This window comes from Delphinus delphis, chromosome 14 (assembly GCF_949987515.2).
Source record: "Delphinus delphis chromosome 14, mDelDel1.2, whole genome shotgun sequence".
Taxonomy (NCBI): Eukaryota; Metazoa; Chordata; class Mammalia; order Artiodactyla; family Delphinidae; genus Delphinus; species Delphinus delphis.
Window position 1 is genome coordinate 73,540,662 of NC_082696.1, and position 12,850 is coordinate 73,553,511.

Genomic DNA, 12,850 nt, shown 5'->3' on the forward strand with positions numbered 1-12,850 from the left:
CAGTGTCTCTTTCTATTAACATGAATGCCTCTGATGCTTACTCTCCAGGTACTTTTCAGGAAGCCTAATCTTGGACATGGTGTCTTACAATAACTATCAAAAGCCAAGAAAAGCAATATTTATTAATGTTGTTCGAGGGATGCCAGGAGTCAGTGCCACCAGATACTCTAAAATCCGTCCTTGGATTGAGATAAACCGTAAGTAGTACATTGCCCACTTAGACTGAATTATTAATTTGCACATATTCTCTGTTCTCCTTCCTAACTCACTGGCTTGTATTGAGGGATAGTTTAAGAAACAACCTTATAAGAAGGATTTTTTTACCATCAGAATGTTGAAAAGGTCACTGTTTAATACATGACAGTAAGCCCTCATGGGGAGAAGGGCAGGGCAGAGGATTTGAGGCAAGCTGCTCAATAAACCATAATCAGAGCAAATTCAAGATGGCAACAGTGCTTGATATAGAAGGATTCATGTTGCCAAAGTTAGCCCTTCTAGCTTTCCTGTGGGAGAAAACATGTCCATCCCAGATTTCTACCCTGGCCTTAAGGTGCTACCAGACTGGACCCCCCCCCACCCCGACACACTGGATTCATTCTCTACCAAGCCTCCAATTTGCTCCCTGGGCTTTCACGCCATCCCAAAGAATTTTCTGAAGGAAGTGTTCTGCTTTTGCGAATCCCACTCTCACTAATTAAAGCAGGTTCTATTTTTAGATGAAAGTGGATTTCTTACTGTAATATTATCAACGTATTTCTGACTTAAATGCCAGTGTCTATGGCCCCAAGGCAAATACCACATTCCTAGAACTTTTATTGCCCTGTACATTATACTTGTAACTTTATCTAATGCTTTTTCCTGGTTTATCACCTCCCTACTTCTTCCTAGATGTCCCAAAGTAATCAAAGTGTTTTGATGAAAATAAAAGGTTGTGTGTGTGTGTGTGTGTGTGTGTGTGTGTGTGTGTGTGTGTGTGTGTGTGTGTCTATCAGGAAAGAGTTAACACAGTATATTTGAGTTTGCTACGTTTGGAAGTGTCTGCTTGCACAGTTGGCCTTTGGCTGGTATCTGGGGACTTGCTTTTGGCATGTTCCCTATGTTAACAAGGCTGTTTTGTTCACCTGGAGTACTGTACCCTGTTGTACCAGGCTGCCTGGACTGTACAAAAAAATGTGGTTAATGGTGAGTACCTACTTTCCTTTTGAAATTTTGGTACTATGGCTGGCTATGTCAGCAAAGAGTACTTATAAGACTGGCCCCAAATAGAAACTCTAGACTCTGAGTCACAAGCAAGCTTCCCTGGGCCAAAATACTGCACACATATTGCTGCACCTCACTCCTGGTGGAAGGAGTGTGTTAGGTGTGATCCCTCCTGAGGGAACATGTTGGAAGTCTGCACTGGACTCCTCCAGACTGCCTAATGCATCCTTTTCTGTTGCTGGTCACTGTAATAAAATATACTCATGAGTACTGCTGACTCTGAGTCCTGTGAGTATTTCTAGTGAGTCACCAAACACGGGGATGGTCTTGGGACCTCTGAGTTATATACATGAAAATTTTAAAATAGGCAAAAGAATGTAACAAACACTGCAGGAAGGAAGATAGATGTATGGCAATAAGCACAGGAAAAGATGTTCAACGTTAACAGTTATTAAGGAAGTGAAATTAACACCACAGTGAGATACTACCACACAGCTATCGGACTGGCTAAAATATTTAAAAACTGACCATACCAAGTGTGTCAAGTAGCAGCAATGAACAAGTGGAATCTGAAATTAAAAACACAATGTCATTTACATTAGCACCTAAAGAATGAAATCTAGGGATAAATCTAACAAAATATGTACAAGATCCATATGTGGAAAACTGCAAAACTCTGATGAAAGAAATCAAAGAACTAAATAAATGGAGAGAGGTTCCATGTTCATGGAAAGGAAGACTCAATATTGTCAAGATATCAGTTCTTCCCAACTTGATCTATATATTCAGTGCAATCCCTGGAGATGAAGAGAGAAAACAGGGAAAGTCAGGAAGGAGGTATTACCGAAAGGCACAGGGCACTTTGGGCATGATGAATATACTCACTATCTTCATTGTAGTGATGGTTTCACAGGTGTACACATATTACAAAACATATCAAATTTTACCCTTTAAATATGTGCAGTTACTTATATGTCAACAGTACACAAATAAAGCTTTTTTAAAAACGTTCACGTAATCAATCCTTTCAGGCTCCAGTGACAGGCTATTAGAAACACCACCCATCCTAGGTTTCCTATGATAATATATGCAACTTTATAAACAATAATTTTAAACCAATAGGAAGGAATCTTTGGGAATTTTAGCAATAAGCGTGATATAACACCTACCGAGAAAGTGTATCTGAAAATTGACTCAGATTAAAAAGGGACTAAGGTTAGAAAGATAATGACTGGACACATTCCAAATTTCTAGTCAAAATTCTGCAGCATGATCCTTAGTTACTATAGGTTATGTAAATTCAAAAAGTACCCTGAGTCACTGAGGTCTCAGAGCATACAGCTTGTCTAGACATAAATCTCTAAGATTTATGATGTACATTACAGTGATCATTGTAATTCTGTGACTGGGGAAAACCACCCAAGTCTTAGACATATTCTGAACTTCAGTGTCTCCAAAGCCTTCTGGGAAAAGGTTAATTACCAGGTGCGTGGAAAAAATGCATGCTTAAATGAAATTCTTACTAAAAGTTTTGAATTTACTTTAAAAAGTCAGAAAAGCAAAAAAAAAAAATTTAATTCAAAAGCATAGTTTTTATTTCTTTCATTGGTCTTACACCTATGAAGTTAGGCTATCAGAACCAACTCCACACTGTCCACAAAACAGAATCTATTATCTTAAGTGGTCATTTCTAGAAATTGACAAGCAAAGTCCTGAAGATTCTGTGATGGATATTATTTTTTTTATTTATTTATTATCTTTGGCTGCGTTGGGTCTTCGTTGCTGCATGCGGGTTTTCTCTAGCTGCGGCAAGCAGGGCTACTCTTAGTTGCAGTGCACGGGCTTCCCATTGCAGTGGCTTCTCTTGTTGCGCAGCACGGGCTCTAGGCATGTGGGCTTCAGTAGTTGTGGCTCACAGACTCAGAGCACAGGCTCAGTAGTTGTGGCACACGGGCTTAGTTGCTCCGTGGCATGTGGGATCTTCCTGGACCAGGGCTCAAACCCGTGTCCCCTGCATTAGCAGGCGGATTCTTAACCACTGTGCTGCCAGGGAAGTCCCTGTGATGGATATTATTGATCTTGGTAATTTCTTACTCAAAACATTAATCACTTTAAATATTTCCAATTAATTGATAGGTTATATTTCTGAGCATATCAACATCTGGTAATTAATTCCTCTTCGTTTAATCTATTAAGGGGATTTTATAAAAACAGTTTACATTCCTAGCTATGAAGCTGATTCTAGCGTCAAGTAAGTCTTCCAAAATCATTTCATACATACACATAGGAAATAAAGCACACTCACTGAAATCATGGCAATCTTTGTTAAGTATAATATCTTTATTATTTTTTTCAATTTTTATTTTATATTGGAGTATAGTTGATTAGCAATGTTGTGTTAGTTTCTGGTGTGCAGCACAGTGATTCAGTTATACATATATATGTATCTACTCTTTTTTAAATCCTTTCCTCATTTAGGTTGTTACATAATATTCAGCAGAGCCTCCTGTGCTATAGAGTAGGTCCTTATTAGTTATCTATTTTAGATATAGTAGTGTGTGCATGTCAATCCCAAACTCCCAATGTAACCCTCCCCCGTCCTCTCCCCACTGGTAACCATAAATTCATTCTCTAAGTCTGTTTCTATTTTGTAAATAAGTTCATCTGTATCATATTTTTAGATTCCCCATATATGTGATATCATATGATATTTATCTTTCCCTGTCTGACTTGCTTCACTTAGTATGATCATCTCTAGGTCCACATAGGAAATAATGCCCATTCACTGACGTCACGGCAATCTTTGTAAGTACAATATTTTTAATTAACAAAATTCAGATGTATAAAATAACATATCTCTCTGAGCTTAGTTGCTAGATGACTGAAACTTGGCTAACTCGATTCCAAGATTTTTTCTCAACCACTTCAGAGTTTTCTTAGTCAAGTGAGGCATAAACTCAGTCAATTTATGCCACATGGGGTGTCTAGTCATGGCAAGGAGATGAAGGTGTCTGGAGTTAAGTTGGTGGTCGGCCTCTTGCTTGATCATCCTTCCACTCCAGCATCCTCTGAGGTGTCTGCTGAGTTCACCTGCTCTGCATTCACCTCCCCTGCCCCACTTCCACCCTGGCATCCCCTCTGCACAACTGAGAGAACTCTTCAGGGACCACTGGCTTCTGAGTAAACCTTCTCTCCATTTAAGGGCTAAATATTCTGGTATCGTGATTATATGACGAGGTCATCAGGCAGAGTTCACGGTCATTTTCCCAGGCCCCAAGAAAGAGGCAAGGGAAGCCTTCCAGCCTTTCACGTTCCCAAACATCATTTTATCTGGTGGGAGTATAAGGGGTTGGGGGATTTTATTGTCCCTCTGAGACTCCTAGCCTCTGAGAACTTCTAAGACTTACTTTTGCTTACTCTTGCTTTTGAAACTTCCTCCTCCCGTACCCTTCTCCTGGCACTGAGAGTTCCAATCTAACCCATTAGATGTGATTTATAATGAAAGTTGTTTTTCTGACGTCATCCGTAAGAAAGGGATTCAACAAACAATTCTTGCAAACAAAATGGACACAGTCTGAATGATTAAATCCTTAATCAAAATGCAGTCCGAGCAAGTATCTGATGCATTTTGCCATCAATCTTGAAAACCACTACCAAAAATAGCCAATTGCCTTTATATATTTATGAAAGTAAGTCATCACCTCTAGCAGAAATTAACACAACACTGTAAATCAACTATACTTCAATAAAATAAATTTTTTAAAGTCATCAGCTCTTCAGTAAATTCCACCAAATTTAACTTTCCTACATAAAAATGTAAACACTATTTTTCTCTCTTTTCATAGTGCCTCAGACATGGGATGTCCTCCATAAAAGATTCCTAGATGAATAGCTTTCTCTTAAAGAAATCCCTTCCAAATAATTTCTCATGGTGTTCTATTCAGAACCTGAACAAATGATATATTAATTTCTGAGAGTGTAACCATCACATCTAACTATTCCAGTTTGAGGTCATATTAGATCCAAAGCAGCTTGGTCCTCCAGGTAAACAATGCCTTTGGTGATTAGGTGTGTACTCATTTTGTTTGGACCTGGAATAAAAATGAAAGATTGGGCATTTCCAAAAATTCCAGGTGCTTCCAAAAGAAGAGAAGATTCTGCTGTTATCCTAAAAATATAAGTCCTTTAGGAGGCACTTTTTTTATTTTACTGTAATACAAACTATTTTGCAATGTTGCTCACACAGCCAGAAATTATACGCATCATGAACTGGAATCAACTGGATACCAAATTAGGTACCTATGCCCACATTCCTATTCACAGTGGCCTTAGGAACTACAATCCTTTCATTAGCTGTTTAATTGTCCTGGGAACATCCCAAGTCAATATTTTTATTTCCTGTTTTCACCTGCCAGTGGTGAACATTTTTCTCCGTTTTCTGAACATACAACTAAATTTAACATGGTAGTTATGACAAGACATGCAGGAAGCTGCCCAGGCCAAATGAACTGGAAAACCTGAGCAATTTTAAATGTGCTTTTCTATTTTGAAGGAAGTCTTGAAGTTCTGAAGATCTTTCCTCACCGTGCCCTAATTTCATTGCGATGCCACCATTTCTTTGAAAATCTTTCCAAACATCTGCAAAGTTAAAAGCTAAATCATTTCAGTTCTGTACTATATGAATAAGGCAAACCATTCTAGGGATTTATTTGGATAAACCAATTATAAAACATCTGTGGTATCAAACCCTTTTTACTTTAGCTTACTGAAAGCAACATATGCCAAATGAACCTTTTTTTCTCTTTTTTAAAAAATTTTACTGAAATATAGTTGATTTACAATGTTCTATTAGTTTCAGGTACAGAGCAAAGTGATTCAGTTATACATATACATAAAAATATATATTCTTTTTTTATACTCTCTCCCATTATAGGTTATTACAAGATATTGAGTATAGTTCCCTGTGCTATACAGTAGGTCCTTGTTGGTTATCTATTTTATACATGGTAGCGTGTATATTTTAATCCCAAACCCCTATGTATCCCCTTCCCCTTTAGCAAGCATACCACATGCAAGCTAAACTTTAAATGAAATCATTTTGAGTTACACAATCCTGAAATTTATTTTCATACAAAGAATCTTTGAAACATTTACAGTTTGTTTTAGCATCTTTTTATGACCTAAAACCTAATTATATTCAGGAAGGGATATTAAGCCATCATACATATATTATCTCTTGGTAAATTATTTTTATCAATCCAACATGTGGTTCTTTTTATCTGAAAATAAAACTTTGCTAACATAAGACGTGAAATATATTGTTTTTCATAATCCATTTTGCATTTCTTTGTTCTTTTCAAACAGATTACATGAAATTCGTGCACAAAAGTGAGCAATGCTCCTTTCGTATAATCTATTAGAATATCCATCAGAGGAACCAAGATGGCAGAGCAGAAGGATGTGCTCTCACTCCCTCTTATGAGAACACCAGAATCACAACTAGCTGCTGGACAATCATCAACAGGAAGGCACTGGAATTCACCAAAAAAGATACCCCACATCCAAAGACAAAGGAGAAGCCACAATGAGACGGTAGGAGGGGTGGAATCACAGTAAAATCAAATCCGGTAACTGCTGGGTGGGTGACTCACAGACTGGAGAACACTTATACCACACAAGTCCACCCACTGGAGTGAAGGTTCTGAGCCCCATGTCAGGTTTCCCTACCTGGGGGTCCAGCAATGGGAGGAGGAATTCCTAAAGAATCAGACTTTGAAGCCTAGCAAGATTTGATTGCAGGACTTCAACAGGACTGGGGGAAACAGAGACTCCACTCTTGAAGGGCACACACAAAGTAGTTTGTGCATCAGGACCCAGGGGAAGGAGCAGTGACCCAAGGGGAGACTGAACCAGATTTACCTGCTAGTGTTGGAGGGTCTCCTGAAGAGGCGGGGGTGGCTGTGGCTCGCCGTGGGGACAAGGACACTGGCAGCAGAAGTTATGGGAAGCACTCCATGGCATGAGCCCTCCCAGAGTCCGCCACTGGCCCCACCAAAGAGCCCAGGTAGTCTCCAGTGTTGGGTCGCCTCAGGCCAAACAACCAACAGGGAGGGAACCCAACCCCACCCATCAGCAGTCAAGTGGATTAAAGTTTTACTGAGCTCTGCCCACCAGAGCAACAGTCAGCTCTACCCACCACCAGTCCCTCTCATCAGGAAACTTGCACAAGCCTCTTAGAGAGCCTCATCCACCAGATGGCAGACAGCAGAAGCAAGAAGAGCTACAGTCCTGTAGCCTATGGAACAAAAAACACATTCACAGAAAGGTAGACAAAATGAAAAGGCAGAGGACTATGTGCCAGATGAAGGAGCAAGATCAAACCCAAGAACAACAAATAAATGAAGTGGAAATAAGCAACCTTCCAGAAAAAGAATTCAGAATAATGATAGTGAAGATGATCCAGGACCTCAGAAAAAGAATGGAGGCAAAGATCAAGAAGATGCAAGAAATGTTTAACAAAGACCTAGAAAAATTAAAGAACAAACAAACAGAGATGAACAATAAAATAACTGAAATGAAAACTACACTAGAAGGAATCAATAGCAGAATAACTGAGGCAGAACAGATAACTGACCTGGAAGACAGAATGGTGGAATTCACTGCTGTGGAACAGAATAAAGAAAAAAGAATGAAAAGAAATGAAGATAGCCTAAGAGACCTCTGGGACAACATTAAACACAACATTCACATTATAGGGGTCCCAGAAGGAGAAGAGACAGAGAAAGGACCAGAGAAAATATTTGAAGAGATTATAGTTGAAAACTTCCCTAACATGGGAAAGAAAATAGCCATCCAAGTCCTGGAAGCACAGAGAGTCACATAGAAAAGTCACAAAGAAAAATTATTGAAAGCAGCAAGGGAAAAATGACAACATACAAGGGAACTCCCATAAGGTTAACAGCTGATTTCTCAGCAGAAACTCTACAAGCCAGAAGGGAGTGGCATGATATACTTAAAGTGATGAAAGGGAAGAACCTACAACCAAGATTACTCTACCAGGCAAGGATCTCATTCAGATTCCATGGAGAAACCAAAAGCTTTACAGACAAGCAAAAGCTAAGAATTCAGCACCACCAAACCAGCTCTACAACAAATGCTAAAGGAATTTCTCTAAGTGGGAAACACAAGAGAAGATAAGGACCTACAAAAACAAACCGAAAACAATTAAGAAAATGGTCATGGGAACACACATATCGAAAATTACCTTAAATATCAATGGATTAAATGCTCCAACCAAAAGACATAGGCTTGCTGAATGGATACAAAAGCAAGACCCATATATATGCTGTCTACAAGAGACCCACTTCAGACCTAGGGACACATTCAGACTGAAAGTGAGGGAATGTAAAAAGATATTCCATGCAAATGGAAATCAAAAGAAAGCTGGAGTAGCAATACTCATATAAGATAAAATAGACTTTAAAATAAAGAATGTTACAAGAGACAAGGAAGGACACTACATAATGATCAAGGGATCAATCCAAGAAGAAGATATAATAATTATAAATATATATGCACCCAACATAGGAGCACCTCAACACATAAGGCAAATGCTAACAGCTATAAAAGAAGAAATTGACAGTAACACAATAATAGTGGGGGACTTTATAACTCCTCACTTACACCAATGGTCAGATCATCCAAACAAATTTAATAAGGAAACAGAAGCTTTAAATGACACAACAGACCAGACAGATTTAATTGATACTTATGGGACATTCCAACCCAAAACAGCAGATTACACTTTCCTCTCAAGTGCACATGGAATATTCTCCAGAAGAGACCACATCTTGGTCACAAATCAAGCCTCAATAAATTTAAGAAAATTGAAATCATATCAAGCATCTTTTCTGACCACAACAGTATGAGATTAGAAATGAATTACAGGGAAAAAACCATTAAAAACACAAACACATGGAGGCTAAATGATACATTATTAAATAACCAAGAGATCGCTGAAGAAATCAAAGAGGAAATAAAAAAATACCTAGAGACAAATGACAATGAAAACACAATGATCCAAAACCTATGGGATGCAGCAAAAGCAGTTCTAAGAGGGAAGTTTATAGCTATACAAGCTTACCTCAAGAAACAAGAAAAATCTCAAATAAACAATCTAACGTTACACCTAAAGGAACTAAAGAAGAAGAAACAAAACCCAAAGTTAGCAGAAGGAAAGAAATCATAAAGGTCAGACCAGCAATAAGTGAAATAGAAACAAAGAAAACAATAGTAAAGATCAATAAAACTAAAAGCTGGTTTTTTGAGAAGATAAACAAGATTGATAAACCATTAGCCAGACTCATCAAGAAAAAGAGGGAGAGGACTCAAATCAGTAAAATTAGAAATGAATAAGGAGAAGTTACAACAGACACCGCAGAAATACAAAGCATCCTAAGAGACTACTACAAGCAACTCTATGCCAATAAAATGGACAACCTGGAAGAAATGGACAAATTTTTAGAAAGGTATAACCTTCCAAGACTGAACCAGGAAGAAATAGAAGATATGAACAGACCAATCAAAAGTAATGAAATTGAAACTGTGATTAAAAATCTTCCAACAAACAAATGCTCAGGACCAGATGGCTTCACAGGTGAATTCTACCAAACATTTAGAGAAGAGCTAACACCCACCCTTCTCAAACTCTTCCAAAAAATTGCAGAGGAAGGAACACTCCCAAACTCATTCTATGAGGCCACCATCACCCTGATACCAAAACCAGACAAAGATACTACAAAAAAGAAATTTACAGACCAATAACACTGATGAATATAGATGCAAAAATCCTCAACAAACCACTAGCAAACAGAATCCAACAACATATTAAAAGGATCATACATCATGATCAAGTGGGATTTATCACAGGGATGCAAGGATTCTTCAATATAAGCAAATCAATCAATGTGATAAACCATATTAACAAATTGAAGAGAAAAACCATACGATCATCTCAATAGATGCAGAAAAATCTTTTGACAAAATTCAACACCCATTTATGATAAAAACTCTCTATAAATTGGGCATAGAGGGAACCTACCTCCACATAATAAAGGCCATATACAACAAACCCACAGCAAGCATCATTCTCAATGGTGAAAAACTGAAAGCATTTCCTCTAAGATCAGGGACAAGACAAGAATGTCCACTCTCACCACTATTATTCAACATAGTTTTGGAAGTCCTAGCCATGGCAATCAGAGAAGAAAAAGAAATAAAAGGAGCCCAAAATGGAACAGAAGAAGTAAAACTGTCACTGTTTGCAGATGACATGATACTATACATAGAGAATCCTAAAGATGCCACAGAAAACTACTACAGCTAATCAATGAATTTGGTAAAGCTGCAGGATAAAAAATTAATGCACAGAAACCTCTTGCACTCCTATACACTAATGATGTAAAATCTGAAAGAGGAGTTAAGGAAACACTTCCATTTACCATTGCAACAAAAGGAATAAAATACCTAGGAATAAACCTACCTAGGGAGACAAAAGACCTGTATGCAGAAAACTATAAGACACTGATGAAAGAAATTAAAGATGATACCAACGGATAGAGAGATATACCATGTTCTTGGATTGGAAGAATCAGTATTGTGAAAATGTCTATACTACCCAAAGCAATCTACAGATTCAATGCAATCCCTATCAAATTACCAATGGCATTTTTTATGGAACTAGAACAGAAAAACTTAAAATTTGTATGGAGACACATTAAGATTCCGAATAGCCAAGGCAGTCTTGAGGGAAAAAAACAGAGCTGGAGGAATCAGACTCCCTGACTTCAGACTACACTACAAAGCTATAGTAATCAAGACAATATGGTACTAGCACAAAAACAGAAACATAGATCAATGGAACAAGATAGAAAGCTCAGAGATAAACCCATGCACCTATCGTCAGCTAATCTATGACAAAGGAGGCAAGGATATACAATGGAGAAAAGACAGTCTCTTCAAAAAGTGGTGCTGGGAAAACTGGACAACTACATGTAAAAGAATGAAATTAGAACACTCCCTAACACCATACACAAAAATAAACTAAAAAGGATTAGAGACCTAAATGTAAGACCAGGTACTATAAAACTTTTAGAGGAAAACACAGGAAGAACACTCTTTGACATAAATCACAGCATGATCTTTTTTGACCCACCGCATAGAGTAATGGAAATAAAAACAAAAATAAACAAATGGGACCTAATGAAACTTCAAAGCTTTTGCACAGCAAAGGAAACCATAAACAAGACGAAAAGACAACCCTCAGAATGGGAGAAAATATTTGCAAACGAATCAACGGACAAAGGATTAATCTCCAAAATATATAAACAGCTCATGCAGCTCAATATTAAAACAAGAAACAACCCAATCTAAAAATGGGCAGAAGACTTAAATAGACATTTCTCCAAAGAAGACATACAGATGGTCATGAAGCACATGAAAAGCTGCTCAACATCACTAATTATTAGAGAAATGCAAATCAAAACTATAATGAGGTATCACCTCACACCAGTTAGAATGGGCATCAGCAAAAAATCTAGAAACAACAAATGCTGGAGAGGGTGTGGAGAAAAGGGAACCCTCTTGCACTATTGGTGGGAATGTAAATTGATACAGCCACTATGGAGAACAGTATGGAGGTTCCTTAAAAGACTACAAATAGAATTACCATATGATCCAGCAATCCCACTACTGGGCATATACCCAGAGAAAACCCTAATTCAAAAAGACACATGCACCCCAATATTCATTGCAGCACTATTTACAATAGCCAGGTAATGGAAGCAACCTAAATGCCCATCGACAGACGAATAGATAAAGAAGACATGGTACATATATACAATGGAATATTACTCAGCCATAAAAAGGAACGAAATGGGGTCATTTGTTGAGACGTGGATGGATCTAGAGACTGTCATACAGAGTGAAGTAAGTCATAAAGAGAAAAACAAATATCGTATATTAACGCATATATGTGGAACCTAGAAAAATGGTACAGATGAACTGGTTTGCAGGGCAGAAATTGAGACACAGATGTAGAGAACAAATGTACGGACACCAAGCAGGGAAAGCGGCGGGGGGGTGGGGGTGGTGGTGTGATGAATTGGGTGACTGGGATTGACATGTATACACTGATGTGTATAAAATTGATGACTAATAAGAACCTGCTGATAAAAAAATAAATAAAATAAAATTCAAAAATGAAAAAAAAAATAATATCCACCAGAAAGTGTATCTGCAGTGTATTGAAGACCTAAACTTGTTGGAACTGAGTGCAGTATAAGAGCAAACCGGTCTTCCTTTTAAGTCTTTTTAAAACATGCATGATGTACATGAGCTTGATGTCCTAGCCAGAGTAGTATAGAAGAAAAGAGGTGAAATGAACAGCTGGTTCCAGAGGAGCTGGAGGTTTGGGAGGGATGATGCATGGGGGTTCCTCTGGGAGTGGACAAGCACATGGCAGTGAAGGAGAAAATACAGGTGTAACCTGGTGCAGATCCAGGGGCAGGAGGGCAGAGTAGGAAGTCCCAGAACTCACCTCTTCCCTTGAGCACGCCAAAATCACAACTCCTCACAGAGCAACTATGTATGA